This window comes from Cryptomeria japonica, chromosome 10 (assembly GCF_030272615.1).
Source record: "Cryptomeria japonica chromosome 10, Sugi_1.0, whole genome shotgun sequence".
In the NCBI taxonomy this organism is placed as follows: Eukaryota; Viridiplantae; Streptophyta; class Pinopsida; order Cupressales; family Cupressaceae; genus Cryptomeria; species Cryptomeria japonica.
The window spans coordinates 526,361,958-526,385,451 of NC_081414.1; positions in this window are offsets into that span (position 1 = coordinate 526,361,958).

Consider the following 23,494-nt stretch of genomic DNA (forward strand, 5'->3'; position numbering starts at 1 on the left):
TAGATTATTTGCATCTATATTGCTTGAATTCATTATTGCTTGAATTATTCATCCATCTGGCATCCATATAGTTAAATATCATATAGATTAAATCCTTCGTCTTGGTGTAGTCTAGTCACTGGTATTGCTTATAAAAATCAGAGAGCAATCTTATACTCACATCTTTTAGAAGGCAATTAGTCGATTTGTTATGGTTTATTACTTATTGATTATTTATTTACTAACCATACATGTAATGACTTTAATTGAAGTGTTGTGCTTACAGCTACAGACCCTTTTTCACACACACAGTAACAATAATGCATTTCTAAAACCTAACCTTACACATCTGCATTCCAATATCTCACATCTTAATTATTTATATTGTTTATATTGTAAATATAGTGCATTGTTAAATTGTCTTCAATCCAACTCTTCACAATTTACACATCTGCATTCCATATCTCACATCTTAATTTCATTGCATATAAAAATTGCATTATTATAGAAATCAATGAGATTCCTTTTAGAGTAGACTTAATGATATGACATGTTTAGAGAAAGGATTATATTTATTAGAAAAAAATCAACATATAAAGTGTATTGGTTTGTAGACATATAAAGTGTATAGAGACAAACATATAAATTGTAAACATAACCAACACAAACATATAAATCGTAAACAATCGAGACAAACGACGTACAAAGATCAGCTATGTAATCATATAAATGAACTGTTTTATAAAAAGAGCATAGTCATATAGGAACAATTATACAATTTTAATGAGAGGACCTCCTCTGCGTTGGGAATCTACTTTGTATCCTGACAAACCTTGGTGTTAGCCAAGGACTATCATAACTCGTGAAAAAATGGGTGTAGTCCATAATAAGGAGGTTCCATGGAAAGAATGATGTGACATCCTCAATACTCTCATCAGAGTGTGGCACCAGGGATCATCCACATCTCCAATGGGGTATGTCAGCACACATTATGTGAAACCGAGGGAGAGTGACTGTGTTAGGCCCAATATGGAAAGCTAATGTACTGAGAGGGGAGGGGTGAATCAGTACTTCAAATCTTTTCTTCAACAATAACTTTACTATTAAGTATAAACCAAAAACTGTTGTAACATAATATAATGCTAAAACAAATAAATAACAATCATACATGGTTCACTCCATAACACATATTTTGGTTACGCAGAAACTCTTGGTTAGAGAGAAAAACTGTGGTGGGGATGACACCCACAACTTCACTACTGCAATAATAAAGGTTGCTCGGTTAGAGCTACATGTTTAGCTATTTCTGATAGCTTACCCTGTTAGGAGTATCAAGATCTTTAGATCTACCTTGCTAAAGGATTTTACAACACTTATTCTAAATGTTGCACCTGGTTAAAGGTTTACAATTTATAGACTTTGTTAGAGTCTTTTACCCTGTCAAAGGTTTCTCTTACAACTCAAAATATTACAATCAAAATCTTACAAAATATCTGCAACTTCACATCTGAAATGTTATAGCAGATTCTATGTGCTCAATATGAAATTACCTTGCTTATAACATACCTCGGTAAATCAAAATTAACTCGGTAAACCTTTCTGTTTACTCTGTTCCTTGACTGCTCTCTGAAATCCTTCTTGGTGACCTCTGTGTATCTCTGTCAATTGTAACAGTCATAACACTCAGTGCTTTCCCATGATTTTTCTTTTCACATATGTCTTTCTTCACACACATATTTTAATCCTCAATTCATGCTGTATAAATAGATCTCTTGTAACAGTAATCTTGTTCATGCTTCGATCTTACAAACATGATTCATTAAATGAATAACCATACAAAATTATTTCATTGGACAGATTTCCTCAAAATCATATAAAATCTATAAGTGCAATTTCCAATGTGTTAATGGTTTCTTGTTCCTCAATCTTTGTAACAGGTTTCCCATATCTGTCTAGGTTCAATGAATCTGGTAACATGTTTTACTTGGTGTGTATGAACTCGATATACCATTTTTGTTGCTCGGTAGTCATAGAACGTTACTCGGTAGACAGCTCGGTGTATGCTAAACTCTGTGACTTCTTTCTTCTATAACCGACTGCTCTGTGCATACCGACTGAATATTTCGATAGTAATAACTGACTAGATTATATAAAATGACTTTGGACATAAAACTAATTACAACTTAGTAAATAGTAACAATCTCCCCTTTTGACATTAGTTATGAAATGTTTGACAAAACTTCTTTCAAAGTCATAACTCAAAAAATCTATATACTTACAAAATTTGACTATACTGACAGTATATACAATTGTCAACAAAATAGTATACTCAGATATACTCCCCTTATCAATATACTGTACATAACTCTGATTACGCATGCGCTGTGATCAATATTCTGTATTCACTGCTCAGTTATCACTGCTCCCCCTGTCAAAATTATCTGCATACTCGAATATGCTGATCTGCTCGGTATACTCCTCTTGTATACACTATACTCCCCCTTTTTGACAAACATCAAAACTAGTTACCATTCGATGGAGGCAACTGGTCAAAAATGGATTTATACTTTGTTCTTGCATCAGTGAGAGCGGTAGAGAGTGCATCCTTTACACTATCCATGAGTGAATTATGAGCTGTAATATCAGCTAACAGTGAAATCAGACCATCTAAAGAGTGCTTCCCTTTGGCTGAGTGGATAAGGAGGTAGCCTTGTTGATCTATTCTTGGATGGAGGACAAGTGTGGAATGAATAAGGTTTGAAGAGTCATAATGTCCATCCTTATTTTGTGCTCTTCATTCCTAAGTTCCAATTGTTGAGCCATGAGTGTTTGTAACTTGGTATAGAAATTCTGAATAGAATTGGGCTCAATGGTCAATTTATTGGAGAGATCAGTGATCTCTTTCTCAATCACTTATGTTTTATTTTTGATATCTTTAATGAATAAAGAAAATGTACAGAGTTTCTGAAATAAATAAAGAATGTGCTTGAGTTGAGGGGACAACTCAACAATAAATTTGACAAGTTTTACTTTACTGATAGCAATGGCTTTCTGTACCTCTTCAATCATTTTTGCAGTGAGCTCTTTGTCCTTCAACTTGCTTAGGTAATCAGATGTGTCTACTCTAGATGCTTCTATTTTAGCGAGGAGTTCATCCAGTTGAATATGGATGGCTGCATCTTTTGTCACTGTCGCTTCAGGTAGCATTTCTATTAAGAGTGCTTTGACCTTCTGAAGTACTCTGTTTTTCTTTTGTATAGCCATTTGTTTCTCTTTTTCTGCTTTGGCTTTGCATAGTTCACCAAATTCAATAAGTGCTTGCCCTTTTAATTTGGATATGTCTACATTCGGCAAAACAATCGATTTTGACAAATCTAACTTGAAACTATGCTTTTTCATTTTCTTTTCTTTAGAGGAGGAGGCTTTCACCAGTTGAACTAATACAATGGCTTGGGAGGCTTGTTCACCCTCGGTAGGTTGCTCGGTAGAGGCAACAATTTTGTCAATTTCTTTAGCCTCAGATGTAGCCTTCGGTGAATCCTTGCTCGGGGTCTCAGTTGTAACATTGTCAGTACTTGAAGGGGCTTGAGAAGTCTGTTCCCCGGTGGCCTGAGAAGTAGCTTCTCCTTTTGTAGACTGGTGACCCTCTTTTCCTTGTTCAGTATCTTGAGGTGTCTCCGTTGAAACATGTTGACTTACCAGAGGATAGGACTTGACTTGTTCCAAAACTGACTCACTTGATACCAGTTTGGCATAAGCATTCCCTTCTATCATTTCCTGTTCCTATTCCTCGGTATCCATGACATCCTCATCAGGTTGTATAGTTTCAGCAGGATCTTGCTCGGTGATATCTACTATTTCAACTTCACCTTGCTCATCAACACTCTTGATTCAAAAAATTTCTTGCCATTTTTCTCTTGTCTCTTTTTCTACTTCAAGATAAAGGCAATTCATCAGTTTCAAGGCTCTTTGCTTGACTAGGAAGTTTGTCTGGTAGTTTTTTAGAAGTTCACTTATCTCATCTACCGACATGTCTGGAAAGAGATGTACCAGACTTCTTTCTCTCATCTTCTTTTCTGAGTCCATAGCATATTTCTACCTGTTATCAATGTTTAAGTACAATGATTTTGGAAGAGAATTAGTTACTTCCAATGGGACTAATCGGAATTTAAGAAGTGTACATAAAACTAACTCTTCTATTTGCCTTTTTTCTTCTTCTATCCGAGAGTCATATTTGACATACCTAAATGCTCCAAATCCACCATATTGTTTCAAATTGGCACAAAAATTATCAACACTATGTACACCTTCCTTTTTGCTTTTGACAATCTAAAATTTATTTTTGTCTTCAGATTCGATGTCACTTGACTCTTTATTCAAAATGAGTCTCCGAGTAGACTTCTTATAATTTTTTGTTACCTTTGGAACTACAACATTTTTTTGTTTCTTGCTCTGTGACACTACAAATGATCTAGTATTGGGGCGCTTCACTGGAGGAGCCGGTGATACTTGTGATGTATCCTATTTCTTCCTTTTCAAAATTTTGCGTTTTGGCAACTCGGTGCTTAATGTAATAGCTGCTTCTTGGGCTTCAGATTCCTCCTCGGTGATGACTTGAATGCTCTTGACAAGAGTGGAGGATGAACCTTCTCCAAATTTCTGCGTTAATGCTTTAATCACTTTTGTTGCTTTCCTAGTAGCCTTTGGTACTACAATGCTCATTTTGACTTTTTCTTTAACTTCTTCATATGTACCGTATCTGATCTTGGTAGCATACCTTGGCAGTGCAAGAAAGGCATCTATCTGCTGCTGTGTAATGTCAAAATCAATCTCATAACCCGTAGGCGGCAAAGATTGAGTTCTTGGTTCTACCGCATTGACATAGTAGTAGTCGGTGTCCACTTCAAAACATATATTGTCCTTATATTTTTCCACTAACTGGGGTGGTATCCTGTACCTGTTATGCATCTTTTCCTGAAACTTGCTAAAATAATCATCCATAATCTCATTGAAGTTATCATCTAGCTGTTTGATGAAGTCATTGATTTGATGGGTGACTGGTGGGTGTAGCTCCCAAACTACATTACCGACTGATGGAAAGAATTTCTCAAAATAGAAAAACATGCATACCAAAAGTGATCCAAACTTCAGTGTGTTTGCCGAGTTGTTCTTCTTCGGCTTCCTTATGGTGTTGAGATTTTCAAACAGATTTTTCAACAACACTTCGCATAGATCAATCTTCATACCTTTCTTCATAATTGTATAGGCTAAATCAACAGCAGCACAGGGTACACTATTTTCCCTTGCCGATTGAAAGAAACAATAACCTATGACTCTAATTGCAAACTTCAGCTTTGCATCTGTGACATTGTTCAGTTTCAGACCTTTGCAATCAGATTCAACTCTGGTTAAGGTGATTAGTTCCTTCTATGAAATCATTTTCTGAGCTCGGGCATGGTCAAAAATAGGGTAACCGGTGATCAAGTGGATGATTTCCTTGGTGATCTTGAATGGTTGCTCCTCTAACCACATAAAGTCATCACAAACTCTTCTCAAAACAAATTTAACCCATTGGGGTTTGAAGACTCGTGGGTAGGTTAGGGCTTCGGTCAATCCCTTGATTTTAATATGTTCAAACTTGCTATCCAGTTTTCCATCGGTACACAATTCATCATATGTGTCCTTGATCTCTGTGTGACCTAGTTCCTCAACACGACACTTAGTGAAGAATCTGACATCCTCAACTAATAAAACCCTATCCAGAATGAGTGAAAATGCAGTTTTATCATTCAGTTCAGATGCTACTTTGGGAGGTAGTGAGTATTTCAGTGAGGGCTTCTCAATGTTCTCAACAATAATGGGTTTCTGAATCTTAGGAGCCATTACAAACTTTGGATAATCACTAACAAAAGAGCCTTAGGGTTTGAAATCTTTTAACCAGCAGACGCTTTCCACTTAGTAAATATAAAACAGATATTCACAACTGATATGATCAGTTAACTTGCTTGACAGTGCGTTGTGATTGATATAAATACCTTGAATTTCGCTTCGAAAGAGATTTGATTGCGTTTGAATCGCTTCGCTCTGCTTTCTGAAAACTTGGTAAGTGTAAAATGACCATGCAAAAAGCTTTAAGTACACATTTTACCTTATCGGGCTCCATGCAGTTAGGTCAGAAAACATTAAATGCACTCGATTCCACTAAACCAATTTACCTTCCTTTTTATGCTTTTATCGAGTAGCCAGACTTTCTGCATTTACCGACTTGATAGGCTTCCTGCATTTACCGACTTGACAGGCTTCCAAAAGACTTGATAAAATTTCAAACTTGCTAATGCATCTTAGCTATGTAGATTTTGGAATTAAGTACATGATAAAATAGGAACTGTTAAGATTTAACCTTGAGAGAATGTAGTCCCTTCATACCTTTACCGATTAATTTGGAATAGATGCACCTAACTCGGTAGGTAAGGTGCTTTCTTCATTTGACACAATTTCCTTCTTTTTCCAAATCATCTGGAATTTGCTTTTTATTTCATCAATATCTCCTCTAGGTTGATCTCTGCAATCTCTAGCCAAGTGTCCAACTTTGTGACAATGAAAACATGCCATACCAGGATTTCTCCATGATCTTCGGTTGTTCACTCCAAACCTTATAAAGTTGTTGGCACTTATATGTCCATATCTTCCACAACATTCAAACCATATCCTTGTATTATAATCCCATGGTATTGCAGTATACTGTCGGTTAAGATTATTGTGAGTTCGGTAGCCTCTAGTATTTGCTCGGTGTGCAGACCACATATAGTTCTTCTGCTTAAACCAACACTTCTCGGTACTGTGTCCATATCTATTGCAGTTTTTACAAAACCCTTTGAATTTTGCCTTCTGATAATTGTTAGCAGACTTTGTCCTACATTGGTTAGATGTGTGACCATATTTATTGCAATTGTAACAATAACCATTGGACCTAGTGACATTCGGTTGCTTACCTTTTCTGATTTGGCACATGTTGGCAGTATGTCCTTGTTTTCCACAGTAGTTGCAAATAGGCTTATTTCCTTTGATGTTCTTCTTGTTTCCAGCTTTTTTTGATGATTCTCCTCTCTCGGTAGTGTGGATTCCCTTCTCGGTAGAGTCTTTTCCTTTGTAACTGAGTCTTGCATCTTTGTTGGGTCTTCTTGTAGTTAGTTTCTCATCCAACATCCTTGATGCTTCATAACTTTTCTTCCATGTTTCTTTGGATTTCTTCTCTGTTTCAAGTTCATCGGTCAACCTTGATATTTCAAGTTTCAATACTTGATTCTCATTTTCTTTCAGATTTGCTTCATGATTTGTATAACCCAATTGATCAGATAGATTTTGTTGAATTCTAGTCATCCTTGTGATTTCATCATTCTTTTCAGACACTAATGCTTCAAGCTGTTGTTTTTCTCTTTCTATATCTTTTAAGTTATCCTCGACTATCCTCAATGCATCAAGATTTTCAGTCATCTATGTGCTGAAATGTTCATGTTCTCTTTTCATTGCTTTTAGCTGATCAGTCAGTGCTTTGTTCTTTTCTTTCAATGCTCCAATCATTTCTTCAGTCTCTTCAGATATACTATTCTCAGATGATGTCTCAATTTGTTCCACCAGCTCTTGAGAGTCCTGCAATCATCAAACAATCTTCTTCTGAATTTTAGTGATCTTTGCATTTGTTTCTGCATGTCTACAATCACTTGATTAGCATGATCCAATTCATTTTTAAGATTCACAATTCTCTAAGATTGTTTGTAGCCTTTCATTGATAAGATCTTTCTCTTTAGGCAGTTAAACCCTTTTCCAAGATTAAAGCTCTGATACCAATTGTTAGGCCCAATATGGAAAGCTAATGTATTGAGAGGGGAGGGGTGAATCAGTACTTCAAATCTTTTCTTCAACAATAACTTTACTGTTAAGTATAAACTAAAAACTGTTGTAACATAATATAATGCTAAAACAAATAAATAACAATCATACATGATTCACTCCATAACACATATATTTTGGTTATGTAGAAACTCTTGGTTAGAGAGAAAAACTGCGGTGGGGATGACACCCACAACTTCACTATTGCAATAATAAAGGTTGCTCGGTTAGAGCTACATGTTTAGCTATTTCTGATAGCTTACCCTATTAGGAGTATCAAGATCTTTAGATCTACCTTGCTAAAGGATTTTACAACACTTATTCTAAATGCTGCACCTGGTTAAAGGCTTTACAATTTATAGACTTTGATAGAGTCTTTTACCCTGTTAAAGGTTTCTCTTACAACTCAAAATATTACAATCAAAATCTTACAAAATATCTACAACTTCACATTTGAAATGTTATAGCAGATTCTATGTGCTCAATATGAAATTACCTTGCTTATAGCATACCTCGGTAAATCATAAATTAACTCGATAAACCTTTCTATTTACTCTGTTCCTTGACTGTTCTCTAAAATCCGTCTCGGTGACCTCTATGTATCTCTGTCAATTGCAATAGTCATAACACTTGGTGCTTTCCCATGATTTTTCTTTTCACATATGTCTTTCTTCACACACACATATTTTTATCCTCAATTCATGTTGTATAAATAGATCTCTTGTAACAGTGATCTTGTTCATGCTTCGATCTTACAAACATGATTCATTAAATGAATAACCATACAAAATTATTTCATTGGATAGATGTCCTCAAAATCATATAAAATCTATAAGTGCAATTTCCAATGTGTTAACGGTTTCTTGTTCCTCGATCTTTGTAACACATTTCCCATATGTGTATAGGTTCAATGAATCTGGTAACACGTTTTACTCGGTGTGTATGAACTCGGTATACCATTTTTGCTGCTTGGTAGTCATGGAATGTTACTCGGTAGACAACTCGGTGTATACTAAACTCTGTGACTTCTTTCTTCTATAACCGACTGCTCTGTGCATACCGACTAAATATTTCGGTAGTAATAACCGACTAGAGTATATAGAATGACTTTGGACATTAAACTAATGACAACTTAGTAAATAGTAACAGACTGGCCAGTACGTATGGGCGAAATACACTGGCTATAGTCGCCCATACAAAGTGACCGTCACCGGAGTCAACAATTGGGTGAACAACATCACCTCTTCTATGTGGACAGTGTACATATTGTCCTTGGTATAATGTCTTCCAAGAATGGTCCACTCACTGGCCCATCTGGAAGTTATCATTCGGATAATATCCACAACAAGGATATTCGGGAGGTGCTGAAATAAGGCAGACTCCTTGTCGTTCTCTACCAACCTCTGTAGCAGTCTACAGATACATACGATAAGAGTGTTAGTAATATAACTATATGATTCAATAAATGTAAGACATAAGAGTGTTAAGCACTAAAAAAATGCAAGACATAATCACACCATAAGAGTATTAATTATTTAACTAGAGCATTTAATAAATTGAAGACATAAAAGCGTAATACTGAAAAATTTAGTTGCATAAAACCTGCGCCTATCGCCCGACGTGTATGTGAAAGCCATTGAGTCATAAAAAACAACGAAAAACAATGGACTTGCATACAAAGATACATTATAAAAGATGGTTAGGGATAGTAACAGTAAACATTACAACACAACTACAATAAACAAAGTTGTTTCATATTACGCAACAGGTTTAATGAAGAATGGCTAAACATCAAGCACATATATGACATAGTTACAAATAGAAAGCTTAATCTGAACAAATAATACCAAAATTAGTATCAGGTTGGATCGTTCTATGATCCCTATCCACATAAAAGACCATCAAAAGCCAATCATCAATGACGACTCCTATGGCCAGGTGTTGAGGGGGTGCCGAACACTGTCACACATAAGTATGGATCACTTTCACCGACTACAAGACATGACGACTAAATAAACGCGTGCAACATTCACATGTTTAGAAACCACTTACAGGTGACACTAGAGTACCAACCTGTATCAGACACAACCGATGCAGTGGCAAGGACATGCAGTCCCGATGCTTAGTCCAATTGCCTCTTTCCCGTTCTCCTCCTACAAGTCTCAAAGGGGAACTCAAAGGTGACAGGCTACTGAACATCATGACAAATCTCACTCATAGTACTTTGCCTATGTTGTCGTTGATTGCGATGACGAAGCCAACTTGCACTGAACCAAGGTCGCATACGTTCGGTGGTTGTATTGGCTGGATTGCTAGAGGGACTAAAATCAAATGACATGGCACCGACATTTTGAAGATCAACCATGAACCTATCCAGACAACCTACAAATGCCATTATTTTATCGCCTGAACTTGACATTGTTTGCGACAATATGTTTAACTTTATGCTTGCTTCGTTCCACATTATGGTGTCCACATCCTCTAAATTTGTATGTGCATTAGAAATACTATCGACGACAAGTTCAGGTGTTGGGTTTTCATTAGTATTAGCAGATGTTGGAGTCAACATAGGAATAGGATCTGTATGAAACAAGATCTTAGAGTAAACTACACATCTTTTAAGTTAGCAAAGATCAACATTCATGAACATCCACTTACCCAAAACACGTGAATCGTGGAATTAATTGTTCATCATTGCAACAACCTTCAACACATGCTTGCAGATGTTTTCTCGCAAACTCCACCCACATTCATAGATGTAGAAGTGATCCCCAAATTTCCTAACCACATACCAGTTGCACGAGGACTAACTTTTCACCCAGTACCAACTAGGATTAGTGTCGTGTGGAACACAATCGGCATCAGGAATTGCCTTTTCTCTCTCCATACTAGTTTGCAAATGTGTCAACCTGTAGTTTTTGATAAATCCAAAATGCTGCAATTCTCGCTTATGCTAGTAGAATGGTTCCACTTTATACACAAGTATATAATACAGATTGTCCATCCTCCTCGAGCATGTCTTTTTATCATCTCTTAGGTGTAGTGAATTCAATTTTCCATGGTATGATTCGATGGCATTATTTGTTTCCTGGTTAGCATGAGAAAAATTCCTGAAGTTTTTTGCCCACATAGCTAGCAAAAAAAAAATAGAAAAAATGATTAAAAAACGCATTAGGATGTCAACTACCAAACGACAACCAAAACGAGACACAAGTCATAAAGCCAAGTCGAAGGTAATGTCCAACTCACTGATACGACGTTCTCCTTGACACCATGTGCTGTAGAAGTACTCTAGAAAACGTGGATGATCACTAAACCCGACAAAGAAAGTGTGCAGCTCCTCCATAGTGCTCTCTTCACTTTCATGCATTGCCATCATTATCGCCCCTAGACGGTGAAAAATGTCCATTACTCTTTCCTTCATTGCAAACTTGTACACATTCTTCAACCATGCTCAATGCACGTGCCAAATACAAAGTATGACACGACATTCAAAAACACTCCTGTTAGGAACAAAACATTTACTTGCTCATTTGAAATAAAACGTAGAACAACGTATCATAATGTTTTATTTCATGTAGACAAACATTTCGCTCTTGCACTTACTCTATCGCATGAATCTCTGCACTCACATCATCCATGATAAATGCATTGATCCTCCAATCAGGCCTCTTTTCCTTTCCTTGTCTCCGCAACTCCATCAACCACACTTGAATATCCTTGATCTTGTTCCTCAATGTCGCAGCCCATGCAACAGGCACCCCCGATTGTTGCTCGTTGAAGATGAGACACGAATACAATTGATACTATTTTAAACAACAAACATGAAGATCATGAGCATCCACAAATCAAATGGGCTGCATGAAAATAGGTTAAGTTCGAAGAGACTTACCCCCTATTTGTTTGTTGCAAATGTTGAATCCATTGAGATGATTGAGTCATGCGAGAATCAAACCATCATGTCAAGCATCCAAGACGTTTGTATTCCCATAATGAAAGGTCTATCGACACCTTGTGTCTACTGGAAAAAAAAGAAATTATCCTCATCTTGTTTTTTCAATTCTAAGATGCTAGTGGCATCGTGCACATGCTTTCATGACCAAATAGAACGGACCCTCGTCGCCACGTTGATAACATCCTTGCGTGTGATGAATGAATCTCTCTTCTTCAACATGTCATGAAAAATGGGATCATCAAGATGTCTATCCATAATAGTATCAAGGATCACATCCATCAACAACAACCTCTCTATATATGCTTTGCATTCATTGGAAAGGTTTGGTGCAAATTGAGAGCGCAACTCATTGTTGGTATCATCCACGCCATGACAAGCTTCACCATTCTTGTCTACATGCAACGATTGCTTCAATATCAAGATGGCCACATCTGGCCTACCATATAACACCTTAACAATGAAGTGGCATGTACAACCTCTTTTTTTCTGTCTGGGCACACTTCTTATTCAACAACTTTTTCCTATTGTCTTACGGTCCATATGAACACTAATACCTTCAAAAACAACTCTTGTATTATCAACAACAGTCATAATGTCATTAAATGTAGACAAAGAATAGGAAAGAATGTGTCTACGAACTGACTGTACATCTTTGTTGTATGCGTGTTGTGCACACCACTATCATGCTCACTGTGCCGCTTTCAGAGGAATTGGGTTTCAACACCTTCACACAACGATTCCCCTCTGATGAATGCATCCAATCTACTGAGTGGAATTGCTGCATAGAGGTCCGTCGTTGAATCATTTTCGACACAAATTGGCATCCACTGAATATCCCTTGAACATAAATGACACAAACCTTCACCAACATCTTGAACTTCCAATACCATAATGTCCTGCCATTTTTGGTTTTTTCCCATCCTAGTCCTGTACATATTGGACAAAGATAGAGACATTATCAACAGTAAACAACCATAGTGATGATATCTTCAGTGTGATAGTGTTTTGAGATAGCGTTGGATGTCAAATGTGTTTGCCATGATATTGGTCGCTTGGCACAAATGACTTCACAAAGCTACATTACTGTTAGTGCAACTTGAAGTCTATTATCTCTATAATTCATGGACAGATTGTTGTTCATGCATTGGGCCGCGACTATTCTGGCTCCAAAATAGACCTTTCGTACAACATGATAGCGACGTGTTAGTCAATCCCAGCCATTTTTAGCAAAATCAATGGTGTAAAATGCACGACTAACACACGTGTTAGTCAATCCGTACTACCATTTTGGAGCCAAAATATGTTATCTCCCTAATTCAAGGACATACTATTGCTCATGCATTGCATAGTTCTAAGCTAACAACAGAGAGTTTTAGTTTTAACTCTACCTCCTTCAGAAATTACTTTGCTATTTTATATGTACATTTAAACATAAGAGCATTTATTACTGGATTGTATGTGCAGGATATGTGCTGCAGTATCAGAAAAAATCCCTTTGAGACCCTGTTTTTCAGAATTGGACAAGCACCGCTAGGGCATGCTAAGGGTTGGCATTGAGTATGAACTACATGAGGAAGTTTCAGCATGACATCATTGGGAGCCTTATAAGGCATTCTTTGGGCCTATGTGAATAGTCTCTATCATCTATTAGCACATGCAAAGTTTCCATAAAAGGTTACTAGTGCAAGTGTAATACGAAGAAGAGCTTAATTTGCATAAATTGTCAAAATTGAACTATCGGTGTAAGTTACCCCGATAAGACCGACTACAATAAATAATGAGAAAACTTATCGACATGACCTAGACCGATCACTCTGAAGGAGAATCAAAAGGAAGTTTAGAAGAAGGTTCTCATCGGTATAACATTCATTATCGGAGGCATGAGAAAAATGTTGTGCCGATAGCCAATGAGGTGATCAGTATAACCTACACTGATGAAAGACAATGTGAAGTAGACAGTAAATTTCATTGGGTTGTCAAAAAATGATATCTCGTGCTCCCCAATACCCGATGGGCTAGATGGAAGAAGGCGGTGTCATCGACATGACTTTATCCGATGAAGCAACACCAAAAAGTGGGAATACTAAGCCATCGAGGTAGCTCAAACTATCGGTTAAACGAGTTTTGGGTTACGCTGAAACCCGATAAGAAAGACAAAGCCAAGCACAGAGGAGGAGGTTATCGGTATGAATTGCATCGAATAAGGAGAATGTAGAGCATATGTTTTGAAATCATCAGGATATCAGACAATGTAAGAAAAAGCTACCCCGATACCTGATAGGGTATATATCATGATGGATGGAAACGAGGTTTCATCAGGATAGCCTACACCGAAGTAAGTGACTAAAAGAGTGACAAGGTAAAGTCATCAGGATGACATCGGCCCTTCGGAGGAAGATATTTTCCTCTACACTAATACTTGATGATGAATTTGAAGTGGTTATCAGGAAGGAGACCTCATCGAGGGAACATAAGTCGATGGATCTGAAAACAAACTGGCTGGAGCCCAATGTCATCGGGTCATCAGAGAAACACATGAAGGGTTATCCCGACACTCAATAAGCTTTGCAACATGATGACCAAGAGGGAAGTTTCATCGGGAAATTATATGCCGATAGATCGGAGAAGTAAAAAGGAACCACAAGCATGAAGTAAATGTCACCGGGTCATCGGGGAAACATAAAATAAGTTGTCTTGATACCCAATAAGGTGACCCGATGTAACAAATGAGATGCAAAATAGCAAAGGGGGATTCATCGGAATAAATTTTCACTATCGGAGGAACATATTTGGAGCTATGTCGAAACCTGATGGGTAGAATGCCAGGGAGGAATAAAAGGAGGGTGTATCAGAATGACCTACACCGATGTGATATAAAGGTGAAAGTATGATTTTACCGCCCAAATTGGGCCTACCCTATCTACAAGTTACAATAAACAATTTTGGGCCCAACCCAATGTAGATACATTTGTTCATATTTATTTGCTCATATAATCCGATCTAGCTATCAGTTTTCAACACTCCCTCTTAGCTAGCGAGGATTCTAGTAAGTAGTGTAATAATGCATCATGGACTTCTTCATCTTACATTGTTCACAGAGGATGAAAAAGTAACCTATGAGAAAACAACAAAACTTTCCATCTTCCAATGCCCGCAGAGGATGGGTTCACCTTGCATTGCCGCAGAGGGTGGAAGAGGTATTTCACCTCAACCATCTCCCAGAGAAGGAGATATTGTCACCTTGCATTGCCCACAGAGGGTGACTCCACCATGCATTGCCCGCAGAGGGTGGAAGATGCAACTTAATGCATCACTGAGACTGAGACTCCCTCTTAGTCATAGCTGGATTCTCCGCAACTCTAAGCCTATCTCTGCAGTATTCAAAATTCACACGAGCAAGGGGCTTGGTGAGAATGTCTGCAGCTTGCTCATTAGTGCTAACATATTTCAGCTGTAAGGCACCTCTTTGTATCATATCACAAACATAGTGATAGTGAGTTTCCACATGTTTTTATCTGTCATGAAACATAGGATTATTAGACATTTTAATACAACTTTTATTATCACAATGAATAACTATGGGTTCTCAAGGTTGTCCAAACAACCCAGCAAGAATCTTTCGAAGCCACACTGCTTCTCTTGATGCAATATACTCAGCTTCTGCAGTACTCAAGGCTACAGAGGACTGTTTCCTGCTGGCCCAAGAAATCACAACAGAACCCAAACTGAAACAGATATCTTAAGTGCTCTTCCTATCAGTAACACTTCCTGCCCAATCAGAATCTGAGTAGCCTTCCAAGCTAACGAAAGTGTTGATTGGATATTTTAGCCCATAGCCAACAGTTCCATGAAAGTATCTCAAAATATGTTTGGTTGCAACAAGGTGAACATGCTTTGGCTTGTTCATAAACTAGCTAAGTGCACTCATTGCATAACAAATGTCTGGTCTAGTGTTAACTAGATACATCAATGATCCAATCAACTGTCTGTACTCAGAAGGATCTGCAAAATCAGAGTTAGTTGCAGATAAACTCAAATTTCTTTAAGTTATTTTCCACAGGAGTAGACATAGGTTTGCAATCGAACATTCTAAATCTCTTTAGAATATCAGCAGTATATTTTCCTTGACTTAGAATAATTTCATTAGGTCTTTGCCACACTTCTAACCCTAGAAAGTAATGCATTAGACCTAGATCCTTCATTTCAAATTCAGTAGCTAATTCTTTCTTACACCTAATGATGAGACTATCTTCACTAGTTAGGAATAAATCATCCACATATAAAACCAGAATTAGCATGTCACCATTAAATACTTTAAAGTAAATGTCAGGATCAACATAATTCTTACAAAACCCTAAACTAACCAAGTACTTATCAATTCTTTCATACCAAGCTCAAGGAGCTTGCTTGAGGTCGTAAAGAGCTTTATTTAATTTTCATACATGTGATTCTCTATTATGAGTCTCCTATCCTTCTGGTTGCTAAATATAGACTTCTTCCTCAATGACATTATTAAGGAAGGTAGTCTTTACATCCATCTAATGTAAATTCCAACCCTTAGCTACAACAATGGCTATAATAGTTCTAATATAAGTATATCTAGCAACAAGAGCAAATGTTTCTTCATAATCTATGCCTTCCTTTTGAGAAAAACCATGAGCTACAAATTTCTCTTTATATTTCTCTATACTACCATCAGTAGCATATTTAATTTTAAACAACCATTTAGAAGAAACAACAAGCTTACCTTTAGGTCTAGGTACAATATCCTAGACATCATTCTTGATGATGGATTGATACTCCCAGTCTTCGTCCATAGCTAATTTCCATGCTTGCTGGTTCATAGCTTGTTCTATGCTGGATGGTTTAGTCTCAATGATGTTGCACATCATTGCAACATATTTGGAGAACTTCTGAGGTCTCCTACTTTCTCTAAAAATGCCACTAGGAGCAAACTTTTCTGTTTCTTGAATTGTGCTCCTAACCCAAAGTGGCCTTTTCTTTCTAACTCCAATATCTCTAGGTCCATCAGTTGGATCTAGAGGTTCAGGAGGATCACCATGCTCAATAGGTTTGGGAGGCTCAATAGACTCATTCCGAATCTCAGGGCTAGTATCAATATCCATGTTTTGATTATCATTAACCTTTTTATCATCATTAACAAGGGAACCTTTAGATTTCTTAAAAGCAATATTTTCTTCAAACATAACATCTCTACTTACCTCAATATACCTTTGTCTTGGAACATAGATACGAAATGCTTTGGAGGATTCACTATATCCAACAAGGATACCTTTCTTCCTGGATGGCTCTAGCTTAGTTCTCTTTTCCTTCGGCACATGAACATAGACAAGACTTCCAAAAATCCTTAGGTGACTGATATTCGGTTTGACTCCAGTGAAGGCCTTTTCAGGAGTCATGTTCTTCAGGACACGGTGAGGGCATCTGTTCTAAATGTATACTATAGTATTGGATGCTTCGGCCCATAAGGAAGTCTATAGATCCTGATCATGAATCATTGCTTTAGCTGCTTCAACAATGGCTCTATTCTTTTGTTCAACCACACCATTTTGTTGAGGATTGTAGGGAACGCAAAACTCACTCTTAATTCTCGTCTCTACACAAAAGTCATTGAAACTACTTGAGGTGTATTCACCTCCATTGTCAGATCTTAACACTTTAATCCTTTTACCAGACATATTTTTAGATAGGGCTTTAGATTATTTAAACCTACTTAGCACTTCATTAAATTCTTTAGATTTTAGAAAGTAAATCCAAGTCTTTCTAGAAAAATCATCTATAAATGTAACATAGTATAGAAATTTGCTAGATGAAGGAACAGACATGGGTCCACATAGGTTAGAATGAACAAGTGCTAATTTTTCTTTATCTCTACTTTCACTTTTATGAAATGGACTCTTAGTGTTCTTACCTAATGCACAACCTTTGCAAGTATCATAATGAAAATAACTAAGTTTAGGCATACCCTTAACCATCTCTTCAAGTGAGGGAAGTGCCTAAAAGTGAAAGTGGTCAAGCCTTTTATGCCATAGCTCGCTAGATTCGGGAGCTTCATGGATGAGTGCTTGAACAGGATTAGTTGAAAGCTTATAAAAAATATCATATTTATTTACAATAACACGAGTAGATTTAAAACTAGATTTATTAGGCCAAGCAAGTACTTTACCCTCAAAAAATGCTATTTGATAACCTTTATCTTCTAGGGCGGAAATAGAGATTAAATTTCTTTTAATTCCAGGAACAAATAAAATATCACTAAGATTCAAGGAGATACTAGATTCCAAATTTAAGGAAGTATTGCCAAAACCTCTTACCAAATACTGATCATCATCACCAATTACCACATGAAGATTGGACTCTTTCTCCATTAAGTCTGAGAGGTGCTCTCAATATCTCGTGATATGTCTGGATGCACCACTGTCTATCAACCAAGTGTTGTTGTTAGTTGGCACATGGCTAGATAAGGCATAAATGAAGAGGAAGTCTTTGTTATTCTTCGAATCTACAACTTCATTCAGGTTCACTTCTCCTTGCTTGGGCAGATTCTGACATTCTTTAGCACAGTGTCCAAACTTATTGCATCTGAAGCAATGGACATGTGAAAGATCCCTTGGCTTCTTCCTTGAATTGTAAGCAATAGAAGATCTGAAGTTTCTATCTCTTTTGAAGTTGTTCTTCTTCCAATGATCACCCTTTCTTTTGACATGTTGAGATGCAAGCACATGATGGTCACCTCCATGAGTGCCTTTGAGCATTCCTCTTGCAGCTAGGCGAGATTCCTCTTGAATGCATTAAGATCGGAGGTGGTCAAAGGAGATAAATTCAGCTCTTCCTCTTATGCTTTGAATAAATGGATCCCAAGAATCAGGGAGACCATTTAATGCAATCATGACAACATCCTTGTCCACTACTTCACTTCCAATGGAGCTGAGTTGGTCCTTCACTTTTGAAATTTTCATGAAGAAGGACATGACTGAATCTCCCTTGCTCATCTTGATTTGAAGAAGTTGTTGCCTGAGAGTAAGAGCTCGGCTGATGTTATTGATTTTGAACATTCCTTCTAGGTGTTTGAACATCTCCTTGGTTGAAGATAACTTGGAGATGACTGGAAAAAGATGATCCTTCATAGAATCAATTAGAAACTTCTTTGCCTTAAGAGCATTCTTCTTGAACTGCTTTAAATCATTTGGATCTGAGGGTTGAGGCAGATCCTTGTCTTCCACAAATTGTAACAACTCAACCTCTTGAAGGGAAAGAAGCACACAAACTTTCCAAGAGGTAAAGTTGAGAGAACCATCAAGTCTGTCCTCAACCTCCAGTCCTGTAACCATCTTGCAAAACTAAAACAACAAACTAAAAGTGAAGGATAACCAATAATATGATTTATAATGAACCCAAATCTCTGATACCATGTTAATTTTACTAATCAAATATAACAAAATTCAATGTAAACTGAAAATTTAATGAAAACACAATGCTCATAAACATAACACAACAATACCCTGGGAAAACCTTCCTCTTGGAGGTGAAAAACCCAACCTTAAAATCCAATTATATTATGTCAAATATGAAAGCAATTACAAGACATGAAACTTATTTCCAACATCAGATCAGTTTGCTGCTAAAACAGTCTTCAGTGATTTCGCTTGACCGAGATGTATCAATTATGCCTTGTTATCTTAGAGATGTGATGTATAGATCTGTAGAAGGAATTCACTTGCATGGAGATGATCACTACCCTTCCTGAAGTTTGTCTCAGACTTAAGATGACTATTGTAGACTTGACAGCTTGTAGATCAGACCAGCCAATGGGGAGAGATGAGCGCTAACCTTCAATAAGCTTAAGATAACAATTTCACTGACTTGAAGCTCACTACAAGTTCGTTGACTTAGTTGATGTAATTCGCCAGATATGATTGATTGATTATTCCATGAAAATGACTTGCTTATATACTTGACTTGTGGTGTCAAGTCTCAAGTCGGTCTGCCTTATTAATTTAATAATAATATTATATATATCACTCAAATAGGTCTTGACCTATTAAGATGTTATTGCTTGATTGCCTTTATCACAAGCTACATGAGTTTGGGCCCAACCCAATTATATAAATGATCGCTCAAAAACATATTTGATTTTACCACCCAAATTAGGCCTACCCTATCTACAAGTTATGATAAACAATCTTGGGCCCAACCCAATGTAGATACATTTGTTCATATTTATTTTCTCATGTAATCTAATCTAGCTATCGGTTTTCAACACAAGCATCACGCCTTGGTCTCATTGAGGACCATGGCACCATGCTCTAGTCCTACCCCATTTTAGGGCCAAAATGAAGGGGCCATGTGATGTGAAAACTGGAAATGAAGCTAGAATTGAATGGTATGAGTAGAATTATGTCCAAGTCCAGCTTTGGGACATGAATGCTGTGAGGAGGGTAAAAAATGTGGACTAAATTGTAATGCTTTGTTTAAAATTTTATTTGAATTGTGATTTGTATCTACATTAAATTTGAAATTGTTTAAGGATTGCATTGTTTGATTATTATATTTCCTTAATCTAAAATTTAGTATTGTGAATTCAAAAGTGTGTTTGGTTTGGTTTGTTTAAGATCCCATTAAAGTTGAATTTAATATTGGTTAATCATTTGAAAAGAAAAGGTGTCAATTCAAGAGTGTGCTCTATTTTATTTCTTTAAATTAAGGATTTGTTACGGTAAAAGGGATAGAAATTGAAGTGACTAAAACATGTCACCCTTTCCATTGCCATTCATGTTGCTTTGCTATCTTCCTTTTGTAAGAAAGTTAAGTAGTGGAACAACTTCCTACACTAACTTTTAGAGGAGGATAGTGCAAAAACTTTTACAAATCTTTACAATAGTTACTGAAACTTAACTTAAATAGCATGCATACCACAACAAAATGATTTACGTGGGGAAAACCCTTTCAAGAGAAAAACCCCACACTCCAAAAGCCACCCAATATATTATTTAGAAATCAACAACATATTGCAATATACTTGCAGAGCAAGCTTATTATAGAAGTATTACCTACGAAGATCAAGAGGCAACTCAAAAGCTATCATTCTCTTTGAATACATCACAATACACAACCGTAATACAATGCCCTCATAAAAGAGGGTTACCTTCCAAGGCAAACAAAGTGCACACAATATCCATCATTAGATCTATGACTTAGTGATAAACGATTGAGATTTACAATGATAAAATATACATAAAATGTGGCTTTGAGGGTGTTGCCCCCGAAATCCTTCTCCAAGGTACGAAACCCTTGGACCTTCGTGGAGAAGGTCATCCCCCTTGGATCCCACAAGGGGAGTACCTTCCCCCTTGCAACCCCCCATGCTTATTTATCAATAGGTAATTTTTTATTACTACAAGGTTGAGACATCGTTTTCCTAACACTCGTTGCTTTGTTTTGTGGTAGAAGTTAAGAATCAATAATAAAATAATGCAACTTGTTGTGTGTAATAAATTAGGGGAGTGAATTTATTTGTAGTTCATCATACTCATCTTACTACTATCAACCCTTAGGTATACAACCTTTACACCTTTCAAAAGTTTATGCTTCCCAGATTGACATAAGGAACAAAATAAGAGTACTTGTCCAAGTTTAACCATAGTTTTAAGGATATCTTTGTCCATAGCTTTGTCCCAATACAATACATAGTACATGCTTAGTTAGGCCAAATGCAGCTAATGGAATAGGTCAACGACATAATTAAAATAGCATTTAATAAATCCAACATTTCTTTCTAATTTTACATATGAGGAAATTAAAGTTGTAGTTTTCTCCTTCCAAAGTAATGAAGGATCAAGGCTAGATGGCTTTTTGAATTGTTCTTTTAAGAGTATTGGGATTTTGTTGGAAGGGAGGTTTGGCTAGTGGTATAGAAGAGGTTGAAAATGGTAATTTCTTTTTTAAAGAAATGCATGCTAATTTTACTACACTAGTTACTAAGAATGAAAATCTAAAATATTTTGTTGATTTCACACCTACCTTCTTATGCAACATTATTTATAAAATAATATCAAAGGTAATTACAAATAGGTTAAGCACTATCATCCATTGCCAATCTCTTTAGAACAAAGAGGTTTTGTTCCTAGAAGGGTTATGTTTGAAGAAGTCCTTATCACATATGAAGTTATTCACACTATCTAAAATGATAACAATATGATACACACACTAGATATGATGAAGGCATATGATAAGGTAAATTAGAATTAGTCACTATAAGTATTGTAAATAATTTTTTTTCAAGGGAATGGTATAAATGGATCTTCTCACGTAACTGGAGGGAAATATTATTTAATTCTTGTATATGGATATCTAGTAGGCTTCTTTAAATAAACTCTATCTTTAATACCCATTCTTATTTATTTTAATGGTTTTATATCTAAGAAAATTGATTGTGGTTAAGGCCTGATCATGGGCCTTCCCGGGTTGATTCTGTTAGATAGTTCAAATAACTGGAAGACAATTGAGAGGGGGGGGGGGTGTGAATCAGTTGTCACCAGATTACCAGAACCTTAAGCAATTTAAAGTTTAATACCGGAACTGTAATGTCCCCATTTTTGTGAGTATTAGACTCATAGTGAGATTAGCCTATTATCTTGACCCTCGTAGGCTAATAAGGTTGGATAGAGGGTCCTTTAAGGGATGCAACTTCTTCAGTAGTCAGAGCTATGAGCATTGGTATCATCTCCAATGTTCAGAGTGCTTGAGTTTGGTCTTCATTTGGCATCATTCAGACATCATTTGCTCTACTTACTATTTTTGGTAAGTTTTGGGATGTTAGAGATGGACCCCTGCTATTTTTAGTAAAGGGGGTATGATCATATGCAATCTCCTCATGTTAGCTTCTAGTTCAGATGACATTAAAAAATATAGAATATTCATGGAGATATTAATGTTTAATTGGTTCAATTAAACATTAATTATTTTGAGATTATATTATTAAGTAATAAAATGACTTTATATTATAAAGCACTTAAATGAGGGTCTATTTATCATGAGAAGGGGGTCAAGTTTATTAATAATTTATGAGCACATAACCCAAGGTTTAATTACATTATTGATGCCAATGAAATATTATAACATTTTAATGTTAATTAAGAGCTTTTTGAAGAAGTTCAAACTTCTTGAGGAAATATAAGTGTGCAAAAGGAATCGAATTGGATTATGTGATTGGAGTTTTTGATTAAAGTTTGTCTCGAGCATTGAAGTGTAGAATACCAAAGGTTTCTGCAGGATTCAAGGCTTGTCGACATTGGAGAGTGTGGCTTCTTCATTGTAACAACATATAGAGGATGATTGCTCATTTGATTATGCTTGTGAGAGTTGGCTTCATTCAGGAATCAATATTGAGCTGATTGGAGGGTTTATTTCAGAGTTTGTTTACGGATTGAAAGGGATTATATTTAGAGATTTATTTGCTGCTACAATGCCCATGAACAGTGCACTACAATACCCGTGAATAGTGTGCTACAGTTCCCGTGAACAGTGGGCTATAGTGGTGTGAACAATAAATGCTACAGTATATTGCATCTTAGTTGAGTCTACTCAAGGGTTCTTCAAGGGTTTTAATTGCTGCTCATTTCCAGATTAGTTGCTGTTGTCATGACATTG